Here is a 6607-nt window from a genome sequence, read left to right on the forward strand (position 1 = left end):
GTTTATTTTAAATTTCATTTTTTTAAATGGATAGAAAAACAAGATGAAGTAAATGGTAAAACATAAAAACATTTACATATTACATAATTACTAGTGTAAATGTAATATGTAAATGTATGTAATAATTATTATTACTAGTGCCAGCAGACTTAAAAATACTAAAAATACACTGTAAATAAAGGAAAGAAAGAATTTATGCAAAGGATCTTGAATTACTTGCATTTATTAATGTTGGCTTAATTATTTATTCTATCTTTAGGGTTGGCAGCATTGAAAGAGGCCTTGAAACCAGAGAACTGTTCAAGTATAGGACATCTTTTGTTCACTTTTAGTGCCATCTAACATTTCTTGCCACCAGGAAGATGAATTATAAATGTTATTGCAGTTTGAGAGTTTTGTTATTGGGCAGAAGAAAAGGGGGCCTTCTCTTGAATAAATTTTTTAATGATCATTTGTTTAGTTTCTGTAGTTCTTGCTTGAAAGTGTTTCACAGCAAAACCAAAAAAGGTGGATTAGATTTTCAGGCTTGGTTCAAGGCAGAATATTGTTACAGACCTACAGTTTGTATTTGATAAACAGTTGTTCAAATATACCCCACTCCATGCTCATGTGATGCTTACATAGTAGAAAATTATGAATTCCAAATGAATTGAAAATGGACTTTGAGAAACTCTAGCATATCCATGGAGATAAGCAAACTAAAAGTTATTTGTACACCTTTTTCTTTAAAACATTGGTATTATTACCCATATTTTCCCTTAATTTCTGAGTACAGAAATACTGCAGCCTGGTTAGCAAAGTTGGTTGTGTACCAGACTGTGCAGCAGTTGGCCTGGGTTCGATTTATGACCAGACAAACACTCAGGGTCTTTAAATAAATGAGGAGAAAGTGCTGCCTTTGCACTATCACCTGTCACCTGCAAATGGTTAGACTTTCTAGTCTTCTCTGATAAGGACAAAAAACCATAGGCTACATCTCATTGTACTTTCACTTAAATCTGACTCTGTGGGACATAAAAGAACTTCCGGGGACATAAATCTCAGCTCTGTCAGTGACCACCCCTAGTGTCTATCACAAATCCAAATTCACTGTACAGGGTTATTTCTAACTCATTACTTCAGGCTGCTTAACCGCAGATTACAATAATTTATTATATTATTCTGCAGCTTAAGCAGTCTGGCAAAGTGCCCAAAACAGTGTTGCAAATTATCCCTGAAAAGCCCCATGAGGAGTGAATGAGATAAACAAAATGAAATAAAAACCAACTTTTTTTTTCCTCAAAATTCTCTCTTTTTGAAGGTAATAGCGAGTGATTGAAGCTGAGAATTTGTCTTCAATGAGAGGCCTTAAGGGTTGTGCATTTGAATGGCTTTTTGGCCCTTGGGGGCACAAATTTGAACAATTAACCTATCACCCTAAGTTTACAAAGTTCAAATACCTGGAGGGTTGCTTGGGGATGGGGGATGTTGAAGTTTTCACTTGATCAGTGCATTTTGTCAAAAATCAAAATTAACAAGCTATCACTGAAATTGTACAATTAATTTGCTTATTTACAAAGTGAAGCTGCATTTTTGTAAGCTCTCTTGTTTGAAATTGAATATGAATGGATATAAATGGAGAAATTTACAAGCAGTGGTCAGTGGCTGCCCATTATTTGCTTTTAAATCTTGTTTTAATCTTTTTGATACCAGAGTAAACAATGCAATATTTAGAAATAAATTCTACTTCCCATGTTTGAGAGAGGATTGCCTTTTATTTGTCACCGTCTGTGTAACAAACAAATGTAAAAAAATCAACATTGTGTTACCATGGAAATTCATTACCATTAAAGATATTGGATGATAACATTGTACCTCACTGTTAGTGATAACATGTCATGTTGTTAAGCATCAATGGACACTTTCTGTCTGGAATAATACCATGTACATGACATTCCTTCCATTCATGTGTGCATGTGCTTTGTGGTTATTTACATGCATATTATTTCTGAAAGTACACACAAGTAAAACACAAGTCACAAATTTCAGTGTAACGTACCATTTTTTAATCACGTTTATATTGTGGCTCAAATTTCACTTTTATTCACTTTTATTTTTATTTTCCTTCCTTTTTGTGTATGGTAATTTATGGTTATGGGGATAAACTAAAGGAAAATTTTACTTAACCAAACAAAAATTTCAACCACAACATCTACATTAACGGCAATAACATAGCTACTTCAGGTCTGTTGTTAGACCTCATTGGAATAACAATCACTCACTGAAACCCACATCAGTTGTTTTGTAGAGACAGAGTTTGTAGCCTGTCTTTGAAATAAAAAGAACAGATAGTCAAGTATAGTGTTTGTTCGTAGAATTTTCTCTTAACTTAAGGTCGCAATGAAATGTCCGAAAGATAGTAGCTTTGGAGTGGAAATGTGGGCCGGTAAGTGGGGACATTTTCCCCTATCCTATCACATAAAAGGTGCAAAATCTTGAGACATTTCTTGTGAAATTAGACATCAGCATTACCAGTATTCATTTGCTTCTCGAGAGGCTCTCATCCAGTGACAAAGGTAAACCGCGCAATTAAATATTTACTTACGTTTCTACTCGAAAATCGAGTCGTAGACTCATCGGATTCTCTTAAATTACCATGGCACTCTTCACCTGCTCTGGTTTTTCTTCCTAAACCGGCAGATGAGCATTACTCCACAAGTACAGCTCTTGGCCGAGACCAAGAAATCTCACGTACACCCTTCTGATCTCGCGATAAACGTTTGTGTTTGTCTCCTTTCTTCCTTTCTTGTACAAACTTTAATTCCTCGGCACAAAAAAACTACGGTACAGAGATTTCTCGACAAAGATACTTTGAAAATTTTACGCTTATGTTTTCAGGCTGGTCGTAAAATTTTGAAAACTCCGCCATCATGCAGATCATCGGCCGCCATTTTGATTGGGATTGTTGTTGCTGTCCAGGCTCCGCGCGCAAGCTGAGCTACTAAGTCACGTGGTTGAATTTCAACCAATCAGACATTTTTCGCCAGTGAAACTAGCTGGCTATTCTCTCAGTAAAGCGTGCGCGTTTCAGAAATTAATCAGAGGATTATAAAATAAATAAATCAATTTCTTGGCTAAAAGATTTTCCTCAAAATTTCATCTGACGTGGTTTATTTTTCGGACAATCATTCAGCCTCAGGAATTATCATCCGGTAAACCGCAGCAAACCGGTCGTCTAGCCTTTCTCTTAGTCGTTTAAAGGGGACTTACCTGAAGGGGTTTATTTACTAAATACATACCCTTCGCGAAGCAAGCGTTTTCTTGTTTGTTTTTTTTTGTTGTTTTTTTTTTTTTTGTGCGTTTTTCGCTGTTTGACTGTGGGGAAACTGGGGCGAGAGCGAAAAAAAAAAGGGTTTTTTTCCCCTCTCGTCCCAATTTCCGCACGGTCAAACAGCGAAAATGCACAAAACCCCACAGACACGCTTGCATGCTACACATGATACTAATTACATGACATAACCGTACTCGTTTTGGGGGGCGTTACTTACGAATAGTACTAAAAGTGGAGTTGGGGAACTGGACACGACAAGTTTGTTCGAAGAGGACCCACCTTGTCTGATGTAGGGGGGGGGGACCACCTATCTTAGGTGGTCAGTATGGACATTACGGTTTAAATTTAATTGGCTTTGAAATTGAATTGATATAATTTGCATCGCACAAGTCACATGTTAATTCGTAGACAACACTCTGTTGGTTAACAATAGGAGGCTTCAATTCCGTATGTCTCAAGTCGTCAATGATCTTTTTGCTAGTAAAAATTGGCTGCAAGTTTGTTTGAAGTTTGTTCGAAGAGGACCCACCTTGTCTGATGTAGAGTGGGGGTACCACAAATCTTATGAACATTACGGATTAAATTTTATTTAGGGATTTAAAATTGAATTGATATAATTTGCATCGCACAAATCACATGTAAATTCGTACACAACACTCTGTTGATTAACAATGGGCTTCAATTCCGTAGATCTCAAGTCGTCAATGATCTTTTTGCTAGTAAGAATTGGCTGCAAATTGAATTGACACAGAAATATTCAGCTATTAAGAGTTAGCATTGCTAGATAAGCAACAAAAGTGACGTTTGAATATCATTGTCATTTTTTACTGCTGAATAGAGGGGTGGCTATACAATAGAGTGTGTGCACGGCGGCCATGTTGGAGGACTAAAACAATAGAAGATGTTTGCATAAAAATAGAATATATTTCCCAAAGGAAAATCATTGTATTGTTTTGGTCCTCCAACATGGCCGTCGTGCACACACTCTATAAAGACACCATCCTTTGAGGTTAAGGAAGGGGGTTGCAGGCACAGACCACCATCTATTTAGTTTTCTGCGCCCTGTTCGAGTATAGTAGTTTTGACCACTTCCCTTGGATAATAAAATGGGTTTCCTTGACAATTGACCTTTTCATTATCAAAAGGAAATATAGATTCGTTATCAAATCAAATGAATGCTGGTACGTGATGTGAATATTAAAAAAATTAATTGTCTGAAATAATTTAAAACAATAAAAGAATCCCAGAGACCGCCCTTAACTAAGTCCCGTTATGAAAAAAATTAATCGCTGAAAGAGACAATTTCGTCGTCAACGAGCTCACCTGAATTATTTCTTAAACTAAAAACCTTAGACGCATTAATGTGCCTATGAACAAAGCCGAGATTTTATGAAACTTTCAGTACCGAAGAGGTCCGTAAACTTGAAAAGAAATACGTGTTATTGAACAGCATGAGGTCCGTATTGGGAAAATATTGGTCGAGTTCTTTTTTTAGGCCTTCCCATTGTCATGATTGTTGCTTTCAAGTCCGCATCAAACTTGTTTATGCTCTTCCTCTGAATACTAAAATTCGTCGCCCTCGTAGTAAAACTCCGACATGACGGTTTGAACAATTCCTATTCCATAAGCTTAATTTAAAACAATTTTGAATTTTCTTTTTTTTTAATTTTTGGGTTTTTTTGTACGTTTGCGCAAGCGTCCCTCCGAGCGGTCCTTATGGGAAAATTCGGACCGCGCAGGAAGCAGAATGCTCCTTTGAATGCAGACCAGTTCAGCAATATAATAAAGAGCAACTCCAACACGGACCGAATAAGCCGAATAGTGATACAAGCGGTCACCTTCTATTAAGCGGTCCGGAAAATAACTGACCTCTTCTATAAAGCGGTCGCGGTCACCCTTAACTAAGGGCGCGTTTTTTTATTCACAATTCTGGAATGAGAACGGACAGAATGTAAAATGCGCAGTTTTTCTATTCCGCATTCCTATTCCGGAATGGACAGAATGCCATTCCCCCTAATTCTGCTCCCAGGAACAGAATGAACAGAATGTTGCGAATGAAAATCAAGTTGGCGGGCGGCGAGATGAGCGCTGCGGATTCAAGTACGTCTCTACTGGATAAGAAAAACCAGTTACACCTTTAGACAAAATGAAACATTGCTTCTAATTTTATTGTACCAAAAGTACGAGGAAAATTGCTGCGATAACGGCTGCAATGGCAGCCTCTTCGTCGGCCGCCATATTTGTTACGCAATGTTTACTCGGCCAGGACCGACGGAGGTTTTTTTATGCAGACAATACGAATTATTCCTAGCATTCCGTACCAACCATTCTTATTCCAGAATTGTGGATATAAAAACGCACCCTAAGTCCCAACGAGCTGTTTGTATTGTCTTGACCGGCCTCTTTTAAACGGTCGCTTTGTAAAACGAATACCACTCAACGCCGATATAGTAACGAATAACCTGCCAGGTAAATGTATTTCTAACGACCTTCAATACTGACTATAGTATTTATACTGTGTGCTCTTCAGTTTGTCATACCAATTTATCGTTGCACTGTTTCTTACCGAGTAAGTGATTATGTGAACGTTCTCAAGCTTGTGCATAAACTCTCATTAAGTTACCAAATATGAGATGAAACATTTGGCGTTTTTTATTGTGTTTGATGTGTGTTCTGTGCAGTCAACCTGTTCAATCTGCGGCACTTAGCAACCCCTCGAGTGTGACCGCTTAATGCAGGTTCGACTGTAATTTTAATATTAGTTTTCATATACCATCCTCAGAAAATGGTCCTGCCTTCCTACAACACAACTGCATTTCTTTTCGGTTGGTCTGTTCGATATATTTCAAAAGAACCTTTTTAAAATATCTTAATGACAGTTTTCCCTATCCTTTTCAACGTCTTAGCGCTGTGATCTTGCCAAATTTAGCCGTTTTTGGATTAACAATAACACCCCCACGCATGATTCCGTACCTAATCATGCAGACAAGAAGCGCATGAAATCTTATTGCAAAGACCTGAATGTAATAATCCTGAATAGACCCTTCTCCAAAATGGCGGCAACAGATTTGAATGAGTTAAAATTGAACTGAATGAAAAACTGATACCAGCACTGGAAAGAACACCTTTTTACTTTAGTAACCTTGCAAAGTTTCACCATATTAGCTGTTTTCTCAGCTGATATTACACCTGATATGCTGAAACTTTGCAGGGTTACTTTAAGTAAAAGTGCTCTTTCTGGTATGTTTTTAATTTTACCTTATTTGAATTTTCGGCCGCCATTTTGGAGAAGGGTCT

General features: G+C 37.4%; 1 long non-coding RNA gene across 1 annotated transcript in view; it reads left to right on the forward strand.

Annotated features, from left to right (window-relative positions):
* The window catches only part of LOC146458755 (uncharacterized), a 2278-nt gene extending 1827 nt beyond the window's left edge, over positions 1–451 (forward strand). The window contains exon 2 of the long non-coding RNA XR_014858135.1: positions 260–451. This is a non-coding gene — a long non-coding RNA (uncharacterized LOC146458755). The remainder of the gene's footprint in view (positions 1–259) is intronic.
* The last annotated feature ends 6156 nt before the right edge of the window (positions 452–6607 follow it).

Source organism: Pavona decussata, unplaced genomic scaffold (genome assembly GCF_977016875.1).
Source record: "Pavona decussata unplaced genomic scaffold, jaPavDecu1.1 SCAFFOLD_229, whole genome shotgun sequence".
NCBI lineage: Eukaryota > Metazoa > Cnidaria > Anthozoa > Scleractinia > Agariciidae > Pavona > Pavona decussata.